General features: G+C 42.1%; 1 long non-coding RNA gene across 1 annotated transcript; it reads right to left on the reverse strand.

Moving 5' to 3' along the window:
- Nucleotides 1-9,177: 9,177 nt before the first annotated feature.
- LOC110499699 lies at nt 9,178-26,637 on the reverse strand. Its single transcript, XR_002469996.2, has 3 exons — nt 26,318-26,637; nt 11,025-11,103; nt 9,178-9,664 (listed from the first exon to the last, which is right to left on the reverse strand). It is a non-coding gene; the product is annotated as an uncharacterized LOC110499699 (long non-coding RNA).
- Between the last annotated feature and the right edge of the window lie 614 nt (nt 26,638-27,251).

A 27,251-nucleotide genomic window follows, 5' to 3' on the forward strand; every position in this document is an offset into this window, starting at 1 on the left:
CACATGGAAAAGTCCACAGACCCACTCCAAAAGGCTTTCGGAGCCATCATCGACTCAGTGGGTTTTGTCCAACATGTCTCTGGACCTACTCACTGCCACAGTCATACTCTTGATCTAGTTTTGTCCCGTGGAATAAATGTTGTGGATCTTAATGTTTTTCCTCATAATCCTGGACTGTCGGACCAACATTTTATTACGTTTGCAATCGCAACAAATAATCAGCTCAGAACCCAACCAAGGATCATCAAAAGCCATGCTATAAATTCTCGGACAACCCAAAGATTCCTAGATGCCCTTCCAGACTCCCTAACTAAGTTAACACCTAACTCCAGTTAACCACCTAACTAAGGAACTCAATTTATCCTTGCGCAATACCCTAGATGCAGTCACACCCCTAAAAACTAAAAACATTTGTCATAAGAAACTAGCTCCCTAGTATACAGAAAATACCCGAGCTCTGAAGCAAGCTTCCAGAAAATTGGAACGGAAATGGCGCCACACCAAACTGGACGTCATCTAGATAGCTTGGAAAGACAGTAGTAGTGTGCAGTATCGAAGAGCCCTCACAATCATCCTATTTTTCCAACTTAATTGAGGAAAATAAGAACAATCCAAAATGCATTTTTGATACTGTCGCAAAGCGAACTAAAAAGCAGCATTCCCCAAGAGAGGATGGCTTTCACTTCAGCAGTGATAAATTCATTAACTTCTTTGAGGAAAAGATCATGATCATTAGAATGCAAATTACGCACTCCTCTTTGAATCTGTGTATTCCTTCAAAGCTCAGTTGTCCTGAGTCTGCACAACTCTGCCAGGACCTAGGATCAAGGGAGACACTCAAATGTTTTAGTACTATATCTCTTGACACAATGACGAAAATAATCATAGCCTCTAAACCGTCAAGCTGCATACTGGACCCTATTCCAACTAAACTACTGAAAGAGCTGCTTTCTGTGCTTGTCCCTCCTATGTTGAACATAATAAACAGCTCTCTATCCACCGGATGTGTACCAAACTCACTAATAGTGGCAGTAATAAAGCCTCCCTTGACCCAGAAAATATAAAAACTATCGGCCTATATCGAATCTCCCATTCCTCTCTAAAATTGTAGAAAAAGCTGTTGCACAGCAACTCACTGCCTTCCTGAAGACAAACAATGTAAATGAAACGCTTCAGTCTGGTTTTAGACCCCATCATAGCACTGAGACTGCACTTGTGAAGGTGGTAAATTCACTTTTAATGGTGTCAGACCGAGGCTCTGCATCTGTCTTCATGCTCCTAGACCTTAGTGCTGCTTTTGATACCATCGATCACCACATTATTTTGGAAAGATTGGAAACCCAAATTGGTCTACACGGACAAGTTCTGGCCTGGTTTAGATCTTATCTGTCGGAAAGATATCAGTTTTGTGGATGGTTGGTCCTCTGACAAATCAGCTGTACATTTCGGTGTTCCTCAAGGTTCCGTTTAGGGACCACTATTGTTTTCACTATATATTTTACCTCTTGGTGATGTCATTCGGAAACATAATGTTAACTTTCAATGCTATGAGGATGACACACAGCTGTACATTTCGATGAAACATGGTGAAGCCCCAAAATTGCCCTCACTTGAAGCCTGTGTTTCAGACATAAGGATGGCTGCAAATGTTCTACTTTTAAACTCAGACAAAACAGAGATGCTTGTTCTAGGTCCCAAGAAACAAAGAGATCTTCTGTTAAATCTGACAATTAATCTTGATGGTTGTACAATCGTGTCAAATAAAACTGTGAAGGACCTCGGCCTTACTCTGGACCCTGATCTCTCGTTTGACGAACATATTGAGACTGTTTCAAGGACAGCTTTTTTTACCATCTACGTAACATTGCAAAAATCAGAAACTTTCTGTCCAAAAATGATGCAGAAAAATTCATCCATGCTTTTGTCACTTCTAGGTTAGACTACTGCAATGCTCTACTTCCCGCCCACCTGGATAAAGCACTAAATAAACTTCAGTTAGTGCTAAACACGGCTGCTAGAATCGTGACTAGAACCAAAACATTTGATAATATTACTCCAGTGCTAGCCTCTCTACACTGGCTTCCTGTTAAGGCAAGGGCTGATTTGGTCCTGCAGTACATACCTACATGTACGCTACGGGCACAAGACGCAGGCCTCCTTATTGTCCCTAGAATTGCTAAGCAAACAGCTGGAGGCAGGGCTTTCTACTATGGAGCTCTATTTTTATGGAATGGTCTGCCTACCCATGTGAGAGACGCAGACTCGGACTCAAACCTTTAAGTCTTTATTGAAAACTCATCTCTTCAGTAGGTCCTATGATTGAGTGTAGTCTGGCCCAGGAGTGTGTAGGTGAACGGAAAGGCACTGGAGCAACGAACCGCCCTTGCTGTCTCTACCTGGCCAGTTCTCCTCTCTCCACTGGGATTCTCTGCCTCTAACCCTATTACAGGGGCTGAGTCACTGGCTTACTGGTGCTCTTCCATGCCGTCTCTAGGAGGGGTGCGTCACTTGAGTGAGTTGAATCACTGACGTGATCTTCCTGTGGGCTATACTCGGCCTTGTCTCAGGATGGTAAGTTGGGCGTTGAAGGTATCCCTTCAGTGGTGTGGGGGCTGTGTTTTGGCAAAGTGGGTGGGGTTATATCCTGCATGTTTGGCCCTGTCCGGGGTATCGTCGGATGGGGCCACAGTGTCTCCCGACCCCTCCTGTCTCAGCCTCCAGTATTATGCTGCATTAGTTTATGTGTCGGGGGGCTAGGGTCAGTCTGTTATATCTGGAGTATTTCTTCTATCTTATCCGGTGTCCTGTGTGAATTTAAGTATGCTCTCTCTAATTCTCTCTCTCTTTCTCTCCTTTCTTTCTTTCTTTCTTTCTTTCTTTCTTTCTTTCTCTCTTTCTCTCTATCTCTCTCTCTCTCTCTCTGAGGACCTGAGCCCAAGGACCATGCCTCAGGACTACCTGGCCTGATGACTCCTTGCTGTCCCCAGTCCACCTGGCCGTGCTGCTGCTCCAGTTTCAACTGCTCTGCCTGCGGCTATGGAACCCTGACCTGTTCACCGGAGGTGCTACCTGTCCCAGACCTGCTGTTTTCAACTCTCTAGAGACAGCAGGAGTGGTAGAGATACCCTGAATGTGATCGGCTACGAAAAGCCAACTGACATTTACTCCAGGGGGCTGACCTGTTGCACCCTCGACAACCACTGTGATTATTATTATTTGACCCTGTTGGTCAACTATGAACATTTGAACATCTTGGCCATGTTCTGATATAATCTCCACCCGGCACAGCCAGAAGAGGCCATCCCTCATAGTCTGGTTCCTCTCTAGGTTTCTTCCTAGGTTCTGGCCTTTCTAGGGAGTTTTTCCTAGCCACCGTGCTTCTACACCTGCATTGCTTGCTGTTTGGGGTTTTAGGCTGGGTTTCTGTACAGCACTTTGAGATATCAGCTGATGTAAGAAGGGCTATAGAAATACATTTGATTTGATTAAGAAAATACACTTTATAAACACTGTCAAGAAGCATTATGACTATAATAATCATATATGCCAGATAGGCCTATCACGTACATGCTCTTATGTCAGTCATCAGTCAAAGAAATGGTGTTTTGTCCTGCTCATGAAATCTGCTCCTGCATTCATCCCAGTCATTATAAACAGAGCATTGGGGTAGGTGGGGGGCTCCCGAGTGGCGCGGGGGTCTAAGGCACTGCATCACAGTGCTAAAGGTCATCACTACAGATCCTGGTTCGATTCCAGGCTGTATCACTGCACATTTGGCCCAGCGTCGTCCGGGTTAGGGTTTGGCCCGGGGTAGGCATTCATTGTAAACAAGACAGGGTGGCTGGAGTCTTTGACAATGTGTAGGGCCTTCCTCTGACAGCGGCTTTCTCTGACAGCACCTGATACATGTCACAACAGGTCTAAATATATGTGTCATGACAGTGTTATGACCAGTTATGTCAGCTGTTATGACATATTAAGACATAGTTATGATTGTGTCATATGACTGTGTCATAATGTGTTATGACGCATACAAAAATAAGCACATTTTCACATCAAACTGACCTGTTGTGCAAACTGTGCTTGATGATGTAGTCATATAAAAATCACTTATGTGGTGAAGTTCCCATGTACCGAAACAAAAACGAATGTGAAATGGGTTTCCATCGCGTTTCCAACTCTAACGATGGTTTTGTCACAAAAACTGATGCGATAAATAGAAAACTGCCCAATCTGTTCTGGCGTATGTTCTCTAGACAATCATTTGGATGGATAAGATACATTTATTTCATAATTGGCAGCCAAGCACCGAACATCATGTCCCCAGCCTACCCCCCAGCCTACCCATGTCCCCAGCCTACCCTGGAAACGTGCATGACCACCATGTGAAATTCATCTTAACTTGTTTCATCTACTTATGAACTGTTAATGCTTTTACACATGGTGGCGGTAGGCCTACAACTAAATATATCATCGCGTGACTTCAGGTTTACCATATGATGGTGATTACATGAATATCAATATAAGGCATTTTCACTGCCATTTCTTGCATAATTCATTTTACAGACACAAAAAGATCCCACCATGTCAAATTAACAAATTCTCTGACGACATTTATGAAATTGTACCGACATTTCCTGGTTCCATCGGCCCTGTCCTGACCTTTCTTTTATGCATCAAATAATTTATCTGCATGAAATGGTTGGATGGAAACCTGGTTGGTCTGTCTCTAAGGAGGTAGAAGGCACCAGTTACGAGCTACTCCTCGCATCTCCTCTGATCCTCTGCTTCGGCGTGTCTTCCTGATGAGCTACTTACGTAAACATGGAACAAGTAGCTTTGCCACCTCTCCACACATCATAGGGGCCAACAACCTCCACCCTTCTCCTCTCTTCAGGCAGATCTTCTGGGGATCCCTCCATCCCCGCTCTAATTTTATGGTAGACAGGTTCTGATTAGGCGTGTTTTTACAGAAGCAGCTGTGTGTTTTTCTATTACAGCTAATCAGTGCCTGAGCCATGACCCCTATTATGTGAAAGGGTGGTTTGGGTGGTTTGTCACAAAGGGAGGGAAGTTACCACAAGAGTAGAGACTCTTCAGAATGGAAGATATATTACTAAAGTATGATGACACATGTGTGTTAGTGTGTTTCAATATCGCGTTTGCCTGCATTTCAATGACGGACCGTTTTTGTTAACTTAATTTTTCAATGACGTTAGCGTGTACAAGTGTGAGTTTGCCTCCATTTCAGTGACATGTACTGTACCTTGAGACATTCTCAATCTTTCCTTATTAACAGTCATGTATACAGTTGAAGTCGGAAGTTTATATACACTTGGGTTGGAATCATTAAAACTCGTTTTTCAACCACTCCACAAATTTCTTGTTAACAAACTATAGTTTTGGCAATCGGTTAGAACATCTACTTTGTGCATGACACGTCATTTTTCCAACAATTGTTTACAGACAGATTATTTCACTTACAATTCACTGTATCACAATTCCAGTGGGTCAGAAGTTTACATACACTACGTTGACTGTGCCTTTAAACAGCATGGAAAATTCCAGAAATGTATGTCATGGCTTTAGGAGCTTCTGATAGGCTAATTGACATCATTTGAGTCAATTGGAGGTGTACCTGTGGATGTATTTCAAGGCCTACCTTCAAACTCAGTGCCTCTTTGCTTGACATCATGGGAAAATCAAAAGAAATCATCCAAGACCTCAGAAAATAATTGTTGACCTCCACAGGTTTGGTTCATCCTTGGGAGCAATTTCCAAACGCATGAAGTTACCACGTTCATCTGTACAAACAATAGTACGCAAGTATAAACACCATGGAACCATGCAGCCGTCATACCGCTGAGGAAGGAGACGCGTTCTGTCTCCTAGAGATGAACGTACTTTGGTGCAAAAAGTGCAAATCAATTCCAGAACAACATCAAAGGACCTTGTGAAGATGCTGGAGTAAACAGGGACAAAAGTATCTATATCCACAGTAAAACAAGTCCTATATCGACATAACCTGAAAGGTCACTCAGCAAGGAAGAAGCCACTGCTCCAAAACCACCATAAAAAAAAGCCAGACTACGGTTTGCAACTGCTCATGGGGACATAGATCGTACTTTTTGGAGAAATGTCCTCTGGTCTGACGAAACAAAAATAGAACTGTTTGGCCATAATGACCATCGTTATGTTTAGAGGAAAAGGGGGACGCTTGCAAGACGAAGAACACCATCCCAACCGTGAAGCACGGGGGTGGAAGCATCATGTTGTGGGGGTGCTTTGCTGCAGGAGGGACTAGTGCACTTCACAAAATAGATGGCATCATGAGACAGGAAAAGTATGTGGATATATTGAAGCAACATCTCAAGACATCAGTCAGGAAGTTAAAGCTTGGTCGCAAATGGGTCATCCAAACGGACAATGGGCCCAAGCATACTTCCAAAGATGTGGCAAAATGGCTTAATGACAGAGTGGCCATCACAAAGCCCTGACCTCAATCCTATAGAACATTTGTGGGCAGAACTGAAAAAGCGTGTGCGAGCAAGGAGGCCTACATGTAGTCTAGTAGTTAGAGCATTGGACTAGTAACCGAAAGGTTCTTCCCCTGAACAAGGCAGTTAACCCACTGTTCCTAGGCCGTCATTGAAAATAAGAATTTGTTCTTATCTGACTTGCCTAGGTAAAGGTAAAAAAAATAAAAAAATAAACCTGACTCAGTTACACCAGCTCTGTCAGGAGGAATGGGCCAAAATTCACCCAACTTATTGTGGGAAGCTTGTGGAAAGCTACCTGAAACGTTTGACCCAAGTTAAACAATTTATAGACAGTGCTACCAAATACTCATTGAGTGTTTGTAAACTTCTGACCCACTGTGAATGTGATGAAAGAAATAAAAGCTGAAATAAATAATTCTCTCTAATATTATTCTGACATTTCACATTCTTAAAATAAACTGGTGATCCTAACTGACCTAACACAGGGAATTTTTACTAGGATTAAATGTCAGGAATTGTGAAAAACTGAGTTTAAATGTATTTGGCTGAGGTGTATGTAAACTTCAGATTTCAACTTTACATTTGAAAAGTGGTGATATGTTGAAAACTACCGAACTGACAGTAATCATCTGAACGCAAACCCACTTGATGGAAAAATAATCAGATGCAAAGTGCTCCACTATTGCCAGTTTTATTGTTTCCCAAGTCCCTGTGTGACAGTGTTCTCTGTTACTGTGTGGGGTGTGAAGTTAGAACTACTGAAGACCGGAGTTGTGACGGCCTCTAGATCCCCTCCTTTGATCAGAAGCTAAAGCCAGTGGTGATGGATACCTGTGCTGTGTGCTGTGATGAAGCTAGCTGAGCAACAGCAGAGCTAACATTCATGCACTTCCTCTGATTGTAGAGCTGCACTTTGAAGACCCAAGTCTGATTGTGAGATTAATATGATTTGGTGCTAATTTCCTGAGAGTCCCTCGCCATGCCGTTGTATCCCACCACCTCTGCCTGAGCCTCCAACCCGCCCGCAACCCCCTTGTCTTTGAGATTCATGTTGTCGTGGCAACTAGATTCGTGTTCATCTGGTGTTGGCAGTTGTACTACAGCGTCAGGGTTTGAAAAAAACCTGAGAAATCCCTTCAGGGCAAGGCGGCAATCAGATCTTATCAACTCAACAGTCAGTAGTTGCCATCTGAAATGTCAAATTAAATCAAATCAAATTGTATTGGTCACATATACATGGTTAGCAGATGTTATTGCGAGTGTAGCAAAATGCTTGTGCTTCTAGTTCCAACAGTGCAGCAATATCTAACAAGTAATATCTAACAATTCCAGAACAAAAACCTAATACACACACATCTAAGTAAATTAATGGAATAAGAATGTATAAATATATGGATGAGCAATGTCAGAGCGGCATAGGGTAAGGTGCAATAGATAGTATAGAATACAGTATATACATATGAGATGAGTAATGCAAGATATGTAAACATAGTTAAAGTGGCATTATTAAAGTGACGAGTGTTCCATTATTAAAGTGGCCAATGATTTCAAGTCTGTATATAGGCAGCAGCCTCTCTGTGCTAGTGACGGCTGTTTAACAGTCTGAGGCCTTAAGATAGAAGCTGTTTTTCAGTCTCTCGGTCCCAGCTTTGATGCACCTGTACTGACCTCGCCTTCTGGATGATAATGGGGTGAAGAGGCAGTAGCTCGGATGGTTTTTGTCCTTGATGATCTTTTTGTCCTTCCTGTGACATTGGGTGCTGTAGGTGTCCTGGAGGGCAGGTAGTTTGCCCCTGAGGATGCATTGTGCAGACCGCACCACCCTCTGCAGGCGGTGCAGTTGTCGTACCAGGCGGTGATACAGCCCGACAGGATGCTCTCAATTGTGCATCTGTAAAAGTGTGTGAGGGTTTTAGGTGACAAGCCCAATTTCTGTCTGTCTGTGTGGGTGGACCATTTCAGTTTGTCAGTGATATGTATGCAGAGGAACTTAAAACTTTTCACCTTCTCCACTGCTGTTTCCTGAAGTCCACGATCATCTACTTTGTTTTGTTGATGTTGAGTGAGAGGCTATTTTCCTGACACCACACTCCGAGAGCCCCCACCTCCTCCCTGTAGGCTATCTCTTCATTGTTGGTAATCAAGCCTACCACTGTTGTGTCGTCTGCAAACTTGATGTTTGAGTTGGAGGCTTGCATGGCCATGCAGTCATAGGTGAACAGGGAGTACATGAGGGGGCTAAGTACACATCCTTGTGGGGCCTCTTGTTCTTTTGTATTTAGTGTTCAGTTAATTAAAGGAAATATCAACATGTACCACGCTGCGCTTTGGTCTACTCCTTCTTCCTCAGACGAACATCGTTACATCCGTAAACACACCAGATGTCATACATAAACTCAAAAAGCTACAGTACACTCAGGTGCTATGTAGAACATAGGTTCTACAAAACAGGTGCTATGTAGAATGTGGGAGAACCTTTTGAAGAACCCTTTTGGGTTCCATGTAGAACCCTTTTTACGGAGGGTTCTACATGGAACCCAAACGTTCTACCTGGAACCAAAAAGGGGTCTCCTATGGGGACAGCCAAAGAACCCACGTGGCTCAGTTCATAGAGCATGTTACTTGCCACACCAGGGTTTTGGGTTTAATTCCCACGGTGGACCAGTATGAACAAATATAAAAATGTATGTAGTCACAATGGATAAAAGCGTCTGCTAAATGACAACAAAATAAACCTGTACATGGTAGTAGTCTGACAAGTGTTAGTGTAGACGTCAAATTGTATTCAAACTTGAAGTGTCTTTCAAATGTTGACTTGCTAGTGAAGACTTTATAATGAGGACAGCATTGACATTTGAAAGGATTTTTTATTTATTTTTTAACAGTCCAAAAATGTTGGAAAAGACTTAACACTGGATTGGACTCTCTACTCTGCATGAACAGTGGTCATTGGCAGGGCAGTAGATAGTGACGTTACCATGTAGAGGTCAGTGCATTCCTTTTGTAGAGGTCGTGATAGTCCGTTGTTTCGCATGGTAGTTTAGGGTCTTTTTCCACTGTGCTCCACTTTGTGCTCCGAAGGGGAGTGGTTTCCTGTGCCGTCTACAGTTGATGTTTCCTGTCAGAACTTAGCAGTGAACTTCTGGGGCAGCAGTACGGTGGCCCTGAGGGACAAAGTAGGTTTTAGTTATAGTTGTATGGGAGAGATATGAACTTTACACTGTGAATAAGTTCACAATGTAAATGTTAAATGTACTTAGAAAATACACAATTTAACTTCAGTGACCTTACATGGAGACTTACAAGAAACACAGGACATGAATATGAAGTGTTGAAATCTGTGCACTTTGTTATTGCTGGGAACGTGAAAAACGAGTAGTACTTCTAGTCATTAAACATGATTCATTTAAATTCAAAAGACATTTACAACGCATTGATTGGCGAGTTATGACCTGGGAACGTTGCCACTGAAACTCAATTAGCTTGACAATACATTTAAAGTTTATTACGTTTCTACTTGTGCCAACTGAGATCTTTGCTGAGTTACATGTTCGAAACATACAATAAATCAATCATGCTGTAAATGTCCCCGTTCCATGCCACCTTCCATGAATGCAAATTTCATTGTTATGAAAGTGTTCTGTAGCCCTCAAGAAAGCCTGATTCTTATAGTTAACTTCTTATAGTTAACTTCTTATAGTATAGTTAACTATAATAATATAGTTAACTTCTTATAGTTAACTTCCTCGGGAAGTTGTGCTTCCTGAGGTGTTGTCAGGGTTGGCTCTGGCTGATGGCATGTTTGCGTTAGGGCTGTAGGAGAAACAGGAAGTGTAGGAAGTGCAGTTTTCTCGCATGGAAAGTGCTCACTGCTCACAATGGTTTCTAGATGTATGTATCTGGGAGGAGGAGGATTTCAATAATATACTTTATCTTTTGAAATAAGTAACCTTGTTAAGCCTCCCACCCACTCTCCTGACGTATCAGGGTGGACATGCTCTGTCGCACTATATAGAAGATTAATCAGACATATGGAAAATATACAGGAGTTGCCCCTTCTGTCTCTGAGTCATTGGATCATATTAGATTCTGTCTCCTGCCACAGAACTCTCCAAGCCAAGGCATATGATTTCACGGAGGTGTACAAAACATTAAGCACACCATCCTAAGGTTGACTTGCACCCGCTCCTTTTGCCATCAGAACAGCCTTAATTCATTGGGGCATGGACTCTACAAGATGTCAAAAGCATTCCACAGGATGCTGGCCCATGTTGACTCTGACGCTTCCCACAGTTATGTCAAGTAGGCTGGATGTCCTTTGGGTGGTGGACCGTTTTTGATACACACAGGAAACTATTGAGTGAGAAAAACCCAGTAGCATTGCAGTTCTTTACACAAACCATTGCGCCTGCCTTGCACCTACTACCATACCCCGTTCAAAGGCACTTAAATCTTGTCATGACCATTCAGCCTAAAAATATATTTTTAGAAAGCTGAAACAGAGTGAAATAAAATGTGTGAAACCTCCTGGATCATGTCCGCTAGCTCTCCACAGGCTCTGGTTGGGGCCCTCTGCCCTGATTGCATATGAACACTTCATAACCTGTGGAGAGAAGAAAAAAAAGAAGTAAAACTGCAACATTTTGTCTCAGCCTCATTGCCAAATGTGTAGAATAGCACGGCATTAGCTAAACAACTGAAAATGTTTTTTTCTGCCCCATGGTAATATGTGTAGAATTGCAGGAAATTTGCTTTAAAACAGCAACATATTCTCTCAACCTCATTGTAAAATGTGTAGAATAGTGTGAGATTAGCTATACAACTGCTATGTTTCTCTAGGCACCATGGCAAAATGAGTTGGATTGTAGGAAGTTAGCTGTTTTATCAAAAAATAAATCACCTTGTGGGGGGACCCAGCCAAACTGCGGTACACCACTGATCATGTCATTTTCTCTTGATGTTTATGCTTTATCTAAGGGCTAGTATCCACTTAGCAGTGGCATTAACAAAGGACTTTAGACTACTTTTAACAATGAACTGTTTTGTGTGGAAAATTTGTATTTTTAAAGCCAGTCCTCTGTGCACCTCAAGTTATTCCCTCGTTCTGATCAGATTTAAACCAATCACATGCTGTAGGCCTCCAACTCCCAAGACTATTGCCTAACACTCCTGTATTTCCTTTGACAACCAATCACTCTCAATAATCATCCCCTTCCTCTGTGTGTGGGAAGATTTCAAATGACAAAGACAGGCTGAATCAGAAAGGATTGATAGGAAGTCTTGATGGATTTGACCAACTGAGGTTTGTGGTAATGTACATCACAGCACATTTCGAAGAAGGTATGCAATAATGATCTTGATGACAGTGGAGTATACATTCTTTTTATGGTTATTTTATGATTCAACATTTTGGCCCCCACACATAAAGATGTAGGATCTTAATTTGATCACTCTTTTGTTGCTGAGAATTTTCTTGCATAGCAGGAATTGCAAACGTGTATTATATTTCAGTTTTAAAAAGGCTTCTAAAGTTTGTAATTTCAATATATCACCCCCTACAAAAATGTCCATTAATTATAATCCACATAATAATTTGCATTTCCTGTTGCTGTACGATTATTATCCTTCTGTAGAAAACTGACTGAAATTAAGATCCGACATCTGTACTGATCTGTCTTTCATTCAAACTGTCATAGAGACAGAGAACAAAATAATTTTGTAGTGAAGGAAATGTACGCCTTTGTGTTAAATCTCTCATTTTATGACCACCTATTTTAGTCAGGCATTTCCTGAGACAAAGGTTGAGAATTAGCTAAACTGAACACAATGAGAAAGGCATTATTTCAAAAGGAGATAGTGGGAAAAAAAGCCAAGGCAAATAACTGGAAAATTCCACTGAAAGATGTTCTGGACGCAGTGTAGATTATGTTAGGGCTGCAATAGACGTCACTAACGACATAATTAATGCAACTAAACCCCAGGTTCCCATTAGCCTGTCTGTCACATTTAGTCTCTCTATGGAGGGAGGGAAAGAAATATGCGGTAAACTTCACCACACACATTTTAATGACCTCACTGTCTGTGTACATCCTCCCTGTGACTTCATTTTAGAACTCCTGGTGCTAAATCCCTTTCACATTCTTTTTAAGAACTCCTACGGACAGTAAACAAACCAATATGGGGTGTAGTTATGAACTGTGATTAAGAAGAAGAACACTGTGGATTATCCACTGAATCCATAGTAAATAGTCATTACTTGACTGTCTTACTTTCTATTGACGTCCTGAGAGGTGATGCGCCAAATTAGTCAAGATCTCAATGAAAGTTCACAGCAAGTTAACTTCGCAGGTGTGGTAGTATTAGATGTGTGTGTTGTCTTAGAAGTGTTTAATCCTTTTGTACAGTTCACTGACAGGTAAAATCACAGCCGTTAACAAGTCTAGTCACAAGTCTGTTGTCATGTGTATGACCTTGTAAAGTAGTATTGACGATTGCTGTTGAATTAAAAGATCCGGAAGCCAGGAGAAACCCAACTACAATAGACGAAGCCCACTGTCCAGTAGACGAAGCCCACCCAGGACGTAAGAAATTAAACAGACTTCTGATGGGAAGACTCCTGACAGCTCTTTAATATCCCAGAGATGTTGCAGACTACAATATTCGAGCTGTCTCGCATTATGAGAATTTGAGAGAATAAAAGGGTTGCGTTCCAAGCCTACTATCTAAAAAAAAATATATGTATTATTATTAGACAATATGTTTAAAACACAACCTTTTTTCTTGTCCTAAAATCTCATAAAACCCCAAAATGGGTATGTCATCCAGACACAGTACATAATTAGGGGTCAGGGTAGCCATCTTTATTGAGGCTTTAAGAAATAGACCTCCAAGACTGGAAAGCTTCGTCATTGTTTGGGATATGTAATCATAGTCATACAATAGTCATACCATAGGCATACCAATAGTCATATCATAGTCATATGATAGTCATATCATAGTCATACTATAGTCATACCATTGTCATCATACCATAGTCATATCATAGTCATATGATAGTCATATCATAGTCATACTATGGTCATACCATAGTTATCATACCATAGTCATATCATAGTCATATGATAGTCATATCATAGTCATACTATAGTCATACCATAGTCATCATACCATAGTCATATCATAGTCATATGATAGTCATATCATAGTCATACTATGGTCATACCATAGTCATCATACCATAGTCATATCATAGTCATATGATAGTCATATCATAGTCATACTATAGTCATACCATAGTCATCATACCATAGTCATATCATAGTCATATGATAGTCATATCATAGTCATACTATAGTCATACCATAGTCATCATACCATAGTCATATCATAGTCATATGATAGTCATATCATAGTCATACTATGGTCATACCATAGTCATCATACCATAGTCATATCATAGTCATATGATAGTCATATCATAGTCATACTATAGTCATACCATAGTCATCATACCATAGTCATATCATAGTCATATGATAGTCATATCATAGTCATACTATAGTCATACCATAGTCATCATACCATAGTCATATCATAGTCATATGATAGTCATATCATAGTCATACCATAGTCATATCATAAGTATTACTTTGGGAAAAAATGTATTCCATCTGTTTTCCCTGGTGTGTAATAATAACTGCCTATCATTTGTTTCTCCTCTGCTGTCTTTGGCTGGAGTGGAGTGGAGCTTGACGTCTTTCTGCTGTGGGATATGATGACATCAGGACAGAAGTAGGGAACTAACACCTGTGGATCTACGCAGGGAGAAGGAGGCGGAGATGATGGGGTCATAACCCCTCCCCCATGTGGGAGCAGTGTAATGGGACAGAGAGGGGTTTACACATCTGGACCGGAACAGTTGGAATATTACAGCACACATATGCAGATGTACTGTACAGATACACATGTATAGATCAATAATATGTGTGTGTATATGCATGTACTGATGTTATGCTTATCCTCCTGAGACTCAGCAATTCATTTGTTTTGGTCAATATCTCTAAGGCCAAACATGCCACTGTGTTAGGTCCTGTTGTACCTTTGAGAGGACATTCTGGGCTTTTCGATGATATCACGTGTTCTTTCTGTTTTCTGATTCTTCAAATTGTCTGTGTCATTTTGTAATCATATTTTTTTGTGAGTTTGATATTAAAATAGTTTCTAATAGGTAAATACCTAATGAATAGTTGACTGAGTTTTCAGAGCAGTGTATAAGAGCTTGCTAATAAATGTCCTCCTGGACATCACTATGCACTAATTATGTTTTTTACCTACTCTCTCTATGTTTTCTTATTTACAATCAAGTCCTAATGGCCACTACATTGCACACACAAAAAAAAATAAAAAATACGTATTTTTTCACGTTTCTTTCTTTGTAGCATGTTCTTTTCACCCTAAACACATATCTATATTTACAACAAAAAAATTGCTGGGTCTCAAGAGGCTATATATGATATACATGTACATGTATAGTACAAGGCAAAAACCCACACGTACACACCCTCCATAATCAGAGGAAGCTGGGTTGGATGGTGGCAGCTTTGATTTGAACAGGAAACTCCCTCTATTGTTCTTCCCCAGTAACCCACACCCTATCTGGTTTCAGAAATGTACAGTGGTTTACCCAACATCAGGCCTCCTGGCATGTATTGCTCCTCGACTATGGGCACATGTTGCTATGGGTTTCTCTTAAAATCAAATAAAATTGTATTTGTCACATGCGCCGAATACAACCGGAGTGGACTTTACCGTGACATGCTTACTTACGAGTACTTTCCAAACCATGCAGTGTTAAAAGACATTTAGCAAAAAAAAATACAAAGTAGTAAAACAATAAATTACAATGACAAGGCTAATATACAAGGTGTACCGGTACCGAGTATGAGGTAGTTGAGGTAATATGTACATGCAAGTGTTTGTCCTCTTAGAAAAAAATGTTGCCTGTGTTCAGGTTGTGAAACGCCTGTCGTGGTTTAAACATCTCTTTGAATTTGGAAATCAGACATGAGTGTTGTTTCTGCTACTGAATAACAGGGATTGCCGTTAATTAGCAGTTAGTTGCTTTCTATCATGAAAACGAAGCAGGCTAACGCTAGAAGTGCTAGCCCACCGGTGTTCTTATCCACGGAGGGGCACAAATGCGTTAGGTGTGAGATGATTTCCACACAATCTTAAAATGAGGATAAGACGGAACTGAACAATGGACAGGGATTTGTCTGCCCTAAATGGACCACCATCAAGCACTTAGATCCTTTGTCTGCTGCCCTAAATGGACCACCATCAAGCACTTAGATCCTTTGTCTGCTGCCCTATATGGACCACCATCAAGCAGCTTAGATCCTCCAGCTGCGAGAAAAGGATAACCTGCTTTCTAAGTACACCAACATTGCTGTAGCCCAGGCAAACCAAATCTCAGCAATAAATGCCTCCTATAGCAAACCTGTCGATGAGTCGGGCGGCATTGATCTGTCCCAATCCAGACAGATGTTAAGCTCAACTCCGTGGCCGATGGGAGACTGGACACTTACAAGGCGTAGGAGATCGGGAAGGCAGACTGGCCACCCTTAATCTATCCGAGAAGATCGGATCCAGCTATCAAACAGCTCTGGCCTGCTTGAGATGGACCTACCAACCCCTGGAGTCAGCACAGATCCTGGGAGCAGGCACACTCCTCCACAGCCACCACAGTTCAGCAGGTCGGTAACTCAAGACTGAAGGGTCTCAGGCCATCTTCCACCTTCCTCTGGTTTCCAACGCCATCCGCTGTTGCTGGTGCAAAGAGTCAGGCTAGCCTAGATGAAAGCCTCCATTCCCCTGCCTGAGGCAGTCCTATCCTGCTCCACATCTTCCTTCCCCATCGGATTCCACCACAACCACCATCATTGCGGGCAGTTCGATGGTGAGAGATTTTGGCTTGCCTACGACTGACCAAGGTCCACTGTCACCCAGCAACCCGTGTCCATGACATCAACCCCCTCCAACCCACAGTTGGGGTTGACTCCAATATTGACACCATCGTCACTCACATAGATTTATTTATTTATTTTATTTTTAAAATTTTACCCCCCTTTTTCTCCCCAATTTCGTGGTATCCAATCGTTAGTAGCTACTATTTTGTCTCATCACTACAACTCCCGTACAGGCTTGGGAGAGACGAAGGTTGAAAGTCATGCGACCACTCCGAAACACTCCATTTTGTATGATACTGTATGTTACATTTGGTATAGTTACTTAAGACAGATGGTTACTTAACGCAAAAACGAAAGTAGGTTGAGAACCAAAGGATGAGCATTTGACAACATTAGCATTTTAGCTAACTAGCAACTTTTAAACTACTTACTACTTTTTAGCTACTTTGCAACTACCAGTCAAGCCCGGCTGATTTGTAAGGGTCCAGATTGTCTAGCCTGGCTGATTTGTAGGGGTCCAGATTTTGCAGCTCTTTCAGAACATCAGCTATCTGGATTTTGGTGAAGGAGAAATGGGAGAGGTTTGGGCAAGTTGCTGTGGGAGGGTGCAGGGCTGTTGACCGGGTTAGGGATAGCCAGGTGGAAAGCATGGCCTCCGTAGAAAAATACTTATTGAAATTCTCAATTATCGTGGATTTATCGGTGGTGACAGTGTTTCCTAGCCTCAGTGCAGTGGGCAGCTGGGAGGAGGTGATCTTATTCTCCATGGACTTTACAGTGTCCCAGAACATTTTGGAGTTTGTGCTACAGAATGTAAATTTCTGCTTAAAAAAAGCTAGCCTTAGCTTTCCTAACAACCTGTGTAAATTGGTTCCCAACTTCCCTGAAAAGTTGCATATCACGGGGGCTCTTCGATGCTAATGCAGAACGCCACAGGATGTTTTTGTGCTGGTCCAGGGCAGTCAGGTCTGGAGAGATCCAAGGGCTATATCTGTTCCTGGTTCTACATTTTTTGAAAGGGGCATGCTTATTTAAGATGGTGAGGAAGGCACTTTAAAGAATAACCAGGCATCCTCTACTGACAGAATGAGGTCAATATCCTTCCAGGATACCAGGGCCAGGTCGATTAGAAAGGCCTGCTCGCTGAAGTGTTTCAGGGAGAGTTTCACAGTGATGAGTGGTGGTCGTCTGACCTCAGACCCATTAAGGATGCAGGCAATGAGCCAGTGATCGCTGAGATCTTGGTTGAAAACAGCAGAGGTGTTTTTGGAGGGCAAGTTGGTTAGGATGATATCTATGAGGGTGCCCGTGTTTACGAATTTGGGGTTGTACCTGGTGGGTTCATTGATAATTTGTCTGAGATCGATGTCATCAAGCTTAGATTCTAGGATTCATGTCCCAGCTTAGGTCACCTAGCAGAACAAGCTTTGAAGATAGACGGGGGGCTTACCATACCATACATATCCTACGAAAAGTAACATATCATACTAAATGAAGTGTCTCGGATGTAAAGTACAGAATAATACGGGCCCACCCATAATCAGGACCTGGTTTTGCCAGGGGCTTTCTCATGACATGTTCCATTATCTGATCAACACTATGTATGTTTTACTACCTTGCAGCCCATAGCACAGGGTAATACTGAACTCACTATTAAGAAACACTGTCTTATTTCTTAAATCTTTATTTAACCAGGCAAGTCAGTTAAGAACAAATTCTTATTTTCAATTACAGCAGAGGAATAGTGGGTTAACTGCCTTGTTCGGGGGCAGAGTGACATATTTTTTACGTTGGTAGCTCAGGGATTTGATCTTGCAACCTTTCGGTTACTAGTCCAACACTCTAACCACTTGGCTATCTGCCACCCCTCTCTGAAGTTGCTACAGATTTTTTGAGTGTATGAACAATACACCATCACCTATTCTGTCTACCTGTTGTGATGATTTAGTTGATAACTTGAATAGCAAATTAAGGGCAACCACTGATGCCATAGCTCCAGTACGGTTGAAAAAGGTCACCCGGGCCTCCCAGGTGGCGCAGTGGTTAAGGGCGCTGTACTGCAGTGCCAGCTGTGCCATCAGAGTCCCTGGGTTCGCGCCCAGGCTCTGTCGTAACCGGCCGCGACCGGGAGGTCCGTGGGGCGACGCACAATTGGCCTAGCGTCGTACGGGTTAGGGAGGGATTGGTTGGTAGGGATCTCCTTGTCTCATCGCGCACCAGCGACTCCTGTGGCGGGCCAGGCGCAGTGCGCGCTAGCCAAGGTTGCCAGGTGCACGGTGTAGCCTCCGACACATTGGTGCGGCTGGCTTCCGGGTTGGATGCGCGCTGTGTATCGGAGGATGCATGACATTCAGCCTTCGTCTCTCCCGAGCCCGTATGGGAGTTGTAGCAATGAGACAAGATAGTAGCTACTACAACAATTGGATACCACAAAATTGGGGAGAAAAAAGGGGTAAATTCAAAAAAAAAAAAAAGGTCACATCCAAACAGAGAGTCCCTTGGATGAGTGAAGAAACAAATCAATTAAAGAGACATTGCAGAAAGGCAGAGCGGAAGTGGAGAAACTCAAAGTTGCAGGTCCATTATGATATTCTGAGAAAATAACAATTATCACTAATAATCAGAATAATTCAAGAGTGCTCTTCCAGACCACTGATGGCCTGATAAATCCTACCCCTGCAACCCTTTGTGAACTTTCCTCCACATCTAAATGTGATGAGCTTGCGGCATATTTCAGAGATAAGATAACAAACATTGGGCTTGGTATCAGTCAAGAAAGACCTGATGAGAAGTTTGATGATATTTGCCGTAGCCTACCACGCAAACGCGCTAAGGAGTTATTTTCCCTGGTTGACACAGACATGCTCAAGAAAGTCATATCACAACTTAGGCCTTCTACCTGCCTTCTTGAACCTATCCCCACTACCTTCCTCAAACAGTTTTTAATTGCATATCTGAAGAAGTGCAAGCTATTGTTAATCATTCACTTTCCCCACTTCACTAAAAACTACTATGGTGAAACCTCTTTTGAAGGAAAGTAATCTAGATTCTTCAACTCTTAGCAATTCTCGGCCAATCTGCAACCTTCCATTCTTAAGCAAAATTCTGGAGGAATTGGGTTTTCAAACAGCAAAATTATTTTTTAAGTGTCAACTGTATTTTTTAAAAATTACAATCTGAATTTCGTGCCCACCACAGCACAGAGACAGAGCCTTAGTTAAAGTGATAAATTATCTGACAACACATACAGTACCAACACATACAGTACCTTCGGAAAGTATTTTTCAACATTTTGTCACTTTACAGCCTTATTATAAAATGTATTAAATAAAAAAATTGTCACTCTGACAGAGCTCCAGAGTTTCTCTGTGGAGATGGGAGAAACTTCCAGAAGGACAACCATCTCTGCAGCATTCCACCAATCATGCCTTTATGGTAGAGTGGCCAGACAGAAGCCACTCAGTAAAAAGCACATGACAGCCCACTTGGAGTTTGTCAAAAGGCACCTAAAGACTCTCAGACCATGAGAAACAAGATTCTCTGGTCTGATGAAACCAAGATTTAATTTTTGGCCTGAATGCCAGGCGTCACGTCTTCCCTATGGTGAAGCATGGCAGTGGCAGCATCATGCTGTGGGGATGTTTTTCAGCTGCAGGGACTGGGAGACTAGCCAAGGTCGAGGGAAAAATGAACGGAGCAAAGTACAGAGAGATCTTTGTTGAAAAACTGCTCCAGAGTGCTCAGAACCTCAGACTGGGGTGAAGGTTCACCATCCAACAGGACAGCAACCCTAACCCTCAGAAACAAGTCTCTGAGTGGCTCAGCCAGAGCCTGTACTTGAACCCGATTGAACATCTCTGGGGAGACCTGAAAATAGTTGTGCAGCAACCCTCCCCATGCAACCTAACAGAGCTTGAGAGGCAGAGAAGATTGGGAGAAACTGCCCAAATACAGGCGTGCCAAGTTGTAGTGTCATACCCAAAAAGACTATGCTATAATTGCTGCCAAAGATTAAAGGGTCTGAATACTTATGTAAATGTACTATTTCATTTTTTTATTTGTGAAAAACAAGTCATTAAGGGGTATTATGTGTAGATTGATGAGGGAAAAATCTATTTGTGACTTGTTTCGGGAAACTATGCGCATGTCGCGGGTAACCTTCACCTTACAGGAGATAGTGACCCGTTTTTTTCCACCTGTGTTTTATGGGATATTGTTTTGAGTTATTATTCCAGCGAACATGAAAGCTTTGCTTTTCCTTAGCGTGCTTTTTTAGTCTTTCAGTTTTTATTGTTATTCTTTTGTTTTTTATCCTCTTATGTTTGTAGTAAATATTCCTGTTTTTATTTTCATTGTTTTTTATTAGTTTTTCCTGTGAAGCACATTGCATTGCATTCCTGTCTGAAATGTGCTATATAAATAAAGTTTGATTTGATTCTCTTCACATAGCATGGCAGGGAAGATTCATTAGCAAGTACAACACATCCAATAGGTATCCAATAGATACAGAGCTATGCAAAATTGATTTGCGTGCCAACACAGACTTCTGGTTTGTTTACACCACTTTACCTTACTCTTTCCCTCAGCTGACTTCCTTCAATTACATTACCAAACTCTTCCTCCCACTCTAACTAAATCTACACCTGGCCCAATCCCAACCCTTTGCTTCATCCAAAGGTGGGATGCACGTTGGCAACAATATGACTCATCAATTGCAGAATGCAAGACATTATCTTCACCGTATACTGTTCAGGTTCCAATACAAGCGAAGGAAACATCAATTTAAAAAGGCAAAAATAAACTAAACCAAACCAAACCCAATCCACCCGAGCCCCCCATACTGTGCACTCTGTAAACCCACTTTGATGATAGTTGTGTCTAGAGCACGCTCTGTTCCTAATCTCCTCTACTCTGAAGAGTCTCTGGTGTCTGGTTCAAGACCGTGGAGCCTAGGGGTGAAATGGGAGGTCTTGTTTTGACACTGTGGGAAGGCTGACTTTGTTCTTACTTATCTCCCTTTTCATTAGAAGTCAACCCCCATACTGCTACAGCTATTATTGCTTCTGCTGCTACTACTGCTACTACTACTACTGATTCTACTGCTGCTACTACTACTGTTGCTACTGCTACTACTACTGCTGCTACTACTACTACTGCTGCTACTACTACTGCTACTACTAGTACTGTTAAAACTGCTAATTAAATTGTTGCTAGTGGTTGTACTAAAGTATCCTCTAAGTTAATCCTTCACAAGCTGATTTTGTTTCCATTGTGAACCTAGCTAGTCAATATACAGTGGCTGGCGAAAGTATTCTCCCCCCTTGGCATTTTTCCTATTTTGTTGCCTTATAACCTGTAATTAAAATAGATTTTTTGGGGGGGCTTGTATCATTTGATTTACACAACATGCCAACATGATGATGCAAAATTTGTTTTATTGTGAAACAAACAAGAAATAAGACCAAAAAAAATCTAACTTGAGCGTGCATAATAATTCAACCCCCCAAAGTCAATACTTAGTAGAGCCACATTTTGCAGCAATTACAGCTGCAAGTCTCTTGGGGTATGTCTCTATAAGCTTGGAACATCTAGCCACTGGGATTTTTGACCATTCTTCAAGGCAAAACTAATCGAGCTCCTTCAAGTTGGATGGGTTCCACTGGTGTACAGCAATCTTTAAGTCATACCACAGATTCTCAATTGGATTGAGGTCTGGGCTTTAACTAGGCCATTCCAAGACATTTAAATGTTTCCCCTTAAACCACTCGAGTGCTGCTTTATCAGTATGCTTAGGGTCATTGTCCTGCTGGAAGGTGAACTTCCGTCCCTGTCTCAAATCTCTGGAAGACTGAAACAGGTTTCCCTCAAGAATTTCCCTGTGTTTAGCAACATCCATCATTCCTTCAATTCTGACCAGTTTCCCAGTCCCTGCCGATTAAAAACATCCTCCAAAGCATGATGCTGCCACCACCATGCTTCACTGTGGGGATGGTGTTCTCGGGGTGATGGGAGTTGTTGGATTTGCGCCAGAAATAGCATTTTCCTTAACAGCCAGAGTACCTTCTCCCATATGTTTTTGAAGTCTCCCACATGCTTTTTGGCGAACACCAAACATGTTTGCTTATTTTTTCCTTTAAGCAATGGCTTTTTTCTTGCCACTCTTCCATAAAGCCCAGCTCTGTGGAGTGTACGGCTTGTCCTACGGAAAAATACTCCAATCTCCGCTGTGGAGCTTTGCAGCTCCTCCAGGGTTATCAAATCAAATCAAATCAAATGTATTTATATAGCCCTTCGTACATCAGCTGATATCTCAAAGTGCTGTACAGAAACCCAGCCTAAAACCCCAAACAGCAAGCAATGCAGGTGTAGAAGCACGGTGGCTAGGAAAAACTCCCTAGAAAGGCCAAAACCTAGGAAGAAACCTAGAGAGGAACCAGGCTATGTGGGGTGGCCAGTCCTCTTCTGGCTGTGCCGGGTGGAGATTATAACAGAACATGGCCAAGATGTTCAAATGTTCATAAATGACCAGCATGGTCGAATAATAATAAGGCAGAACAGTTGAAACTGGAGCAGCAGCACTGCCAGGTGGACTGGGGACAGCAAGGAGTCATCATGTCAGGTAGTCCTGAGGCATGGTCCTAGGGCTTAGGTCCTCCGAGAGAGAGAAAGAGAGAAAGAGAGAATTAGAGAGAGCACACTTAAATTCACACAGGACACCGAATAGGACAGGAGAAGTAAACCAGATATAACAAACTGACCCTAGCCCCCCGACACATAAACTACTGCAGCATAAATACTGGAAGCTGAGACAGGAGGGGTCAGGAGACACTGTGGCCCCATCCGAGGACACCCCCGGACAGGGCCAAAGAGGGATATAACCCCACCCACTTTGCCAAAGCACAGCCCCCACACCACTAGAGGGATATCTTCAGTATAGCCCACAAAGATCTCCGCCACGGCACAACCCAAGGGGGGCGCCAACCCAGACAGGATGACCACATCAGTGAATCAACCCACTCAGGTGACGCACACCCTCCAGGGACGGTATGAGAGAGCCCCAGTAAGCCAGTGACTCAGCCCCTGTAATAGGGTTAGAGGCAGAGAATCCCAGTGGAAAGAGGGGAACCGGCCAGGCAGAGACAGCAAGGGCGGTTCGTTGCTCCAGAGCCTTTCCGTTCCCCTTCCCACTCCTGGGCCAGACCACATGCACAAGAAATGAGTCTTCAGTAAGGACTTAAAGGTTGGACCGAGTTTGCATCTCTGACATGGGTAGGCAGACCGTTCCATAAAAATGGAGCTCTATAGGAGAAAGCCCTGCCTCCAGCTGTTTGCTTAGAAATTTTAGGGACAATTAGGAGGCCTGCGTCTTGTGACCGTAGCGTACGTGTAAGTATGTACGGCAGGACCAAATCAGAGAGATAGGTAGGAGCAAGCCCATGTAATGCTTTGTAGGTTAGCAGGTTATCTTTGGTCTCTTTGGTGCCTCTCTGATTAATGCCCTCCTTGCCTGGTCCATGAGTTTTGGTGGGCAGCCCTCTCTTGGCAGGTTTGTTTTGGTGCCATATTCATTCCATTTTTAAATAATGGATTTAATGGCGCTCCGTGGGATGTTCAAAGTTTCTGATATTTTTTGTACTTCTGTACTTCTCCACAACTTTGTCCCTGACCTGTTTGGAGAGCTCCTTGGTCTTCATGGTGCCACTTGCTTGGTGGTTCCCCTTGCTTAGTGGTGTTGGAGACTCCGGGGCCTTTCAGAACAAAAATACTGAGATCATGTGACAGATCATGTGGCACTTAGATTGCACACAGGTGGACATTATGTGACTTCTGAAGGTAATTGGTTGCACCAGATCGTATTTAGGGGCTTCATAGCAAAGGGGATGAATGCATATGCACGCATCACTTTTCCATTTTATTTTTTATTTTTTTAAACATGTTATTTTTTTTAATTTCAATTCACCAATTTGGAAAATGTTGTGCATGTCCATTACCTGAAATCAAAATCAATTTAAATTACAGGTTGTAATGCAACAAAATAGGAAAAATGCACCTGTAGCTAGCTAGCTAGTAGTAGTAGCGTATTGCTTCTACTGCTGCTTTTCCTGCTGCTACTACTACTGCTTATGCTACTGCTTCTACTACTGCTGCTGCTACTACTACTTCTGCTGCTACTACTACTGCTGCTACTATTAGTGTTACTGCTGCTACTACAACTACTGCTGCTGCTACTACTGCTCATTAAATTGTTGCTAGTAGTTGTACTAAATTATCCTCTAATTTCACAAGTTGCTTTTGTTTACATTGTGAACCTAGCTAACTTCTTGCTGCTACTGCTACTGCTACTACTACTGCTACTGCTGCTGCTGCTATTACTACTGCTGCTGCTACTGCTACTTCTGCTGCTGCTGCTAATACTACTGCTACCCTTATGAAAAAAGATTGCTGTCAGAGTGCAGTATAACTGCAGTACACTCTAGTATAACTGTAATTAGAATGCAGTATAACTGCAGGAGGCTGCAAATACTGCGTCCTAAATAACAAATTTTTTTACTGCATTAATTTAGCAGTTTAACTACAGTTACAGTGTAGTATAACTGCAGTTCAACCCAAGTAAACTGCAGTTATTCTGCAATCGCTGCGTCCACAATAACTGCAGTTACTGCACTTTTACTGCTGTTTCAAAATTGCTATCTTTTTTTGTAAGGATACTACAACTGCTACTGCTTCTACTTCTGCTTATGCTGCTACTGCTGACTACACTACAGTGTCTGTGTGAAACTGTGAAAGACATTTACATAAAGTCACTCACTGTCTTTTCCAAAATAAATATTTTCAAAGATTTGTATCCATTAGCATTTTAGAAGCAGTCACTGAAATGGAATGTTAGCATACTAGGAGTCATGGATGACAGAGTCCATTTAAAGTGTGCTCTCGTGAGAATTTGTAAAGTTATGATGTGCAGTAGGCTATTTAGCCTGCTTTCTATAACTTAACCTCATGCTTTACAATGGCCATGGCTTGGATCGTCTGTCTCGTTGGTTTGTCTTCTTCTTTTTTCCCCAGATGACTTTCAATACAGGAAGAGTAGCTGCTGCTTTCGCAACAACTAATGGGTATCCAAACATAATACCCCAAAAAACAAACAAATAAATACACTGTGGCAAGATAAGAAACACTGTTTTCCTGATCCCTCCTATACTGTATCTGAATCCAAGGCCATCCATGTGATTTGCTGTGCGAAGCCGAAGATTACATTTCAGCCCCAGGCTTTGGAGTGGCCAGCCACATGTCTTGGGAGAATGAAAATTGACTTAGTGGGGAATGGTCTAACAAGTACTCCAGACCGGTTTTCATTGTAATCCTTTTGAATGGCGGTAAGAGGTCAGAAACCGTAGAGCACATGAAAAGAGGGGAGTATCAGCTTAAGGCTACACGCAGCAGGCATGTGGATCCAACACAAACCCAAACCTCTCACACACTGAATGTAACTAGAGTGAATATCCTATTGATTTTCACAGTTGTTTCTAATGCACATTTGTTTCTAATGGTTTTTAAAACAAAACAAAATTTGTTTGTTTTTATTTACCAGACATATCGAGCATTAAAACACCTACACGTTGCAACTAGCTCCTTTTTTTCAGGGGTTTTGTGCTGTCCACTTTATGATAGAAGTAATAAAAACACTACTCTGTGTGTGCTTTACCCCTCTCTGAATTCTTCAATCAAAGTCAATCAACGAGAGGGATCATCAGGTTCAGGATTAAACATCTGTACTGAACACCACTTAGAAAACCATCTTCCCACTAAAATGTCCTTTCATGCATGAACCAAACATTGCTTTGCACTTACCTAACATAGAACATGATTTCCCACCCACATTAGATGACTGCCAGATCCCTTTTTAAATTGCTTATGCGCCCCAAGCAAAGTTTGTTTGTTGACAGCTACAACAGCTACCACTGTAATGTGAAAGCCTGATGCAATGTGTCTTTATAACGCACGACTGGCATGCTAAAGTGGTATCCAGGAGCTTATTACTTCCATCTTATTAGTGAACCCAGAAAGCGCATGTAGTTCCTTTAGACCGGGTAAATTCATCTCAAGCAGTGGGATTAGTTAGCTCAGTGTTAAGGTGGTGACAAAACTGTTTTGTTCACTTACTATATTTACCTCCTTCTTCCTCTCTTTTAGAATTGAGGAAGTCTAAGCCAAGAAGCGTAAAATAGAAATTGAAATTGTGCTGTGGAACATGAGCTGAATGGCTTCACAGAATGCGCTGTACAGTACAAGTATGTTGATGATATCAGTGGGGGAGTAGTTAACTCCAAACCAAACAGACACAGCTGGCATACATGTCTGGACGTATTTTAAGGTGTATTCATCAGCCTGTGGGGAGTTGAATTTAATGTCTCTCATTTAGAACTAATGACTGAGACCTTTAACTACACAAAGCATTGATTGAGTTACTGCTGTTGTCTCGTTGTCTGTTCTACCAAGAGTGCTGCTATCTGAATCAATAGTGCAGCTTTACAATCTGTATGGCTGAAGTTCTGGAAGGAGTGCACATACCTGCACAACGTTATGGTTTTGATCCTCCTACACTCCCAGTAGGTATCCTATTAAATGTTGGTTTGAAGGTTGTGTAAAACATTCTCACATGGGGCACCATTTGTGCTTCTTGATGCATCAAAAGTTTAAACACATTTTTTGAAAGACAGCAGCATGCAACCTTAGACCCTTCCTATGTCCCTGCAATCCTATTTTTCTAATTGAAAACCATTGA

This window comes from Oncorhynchus mykiss, chromosome 2, assembly GCF_013265735.2.
Source record: "Oncorhynchus mykiss isolate Arlee chromosome 2, USDA_OmykA_1.1, whole genome shotgun sequence".
NCBI lineage: Eukaryota > Metazoa > Chordata > Actinopteri > Salmoniformes > Salmonidae > Oncorhynchus > Oncorhynchus mykiss.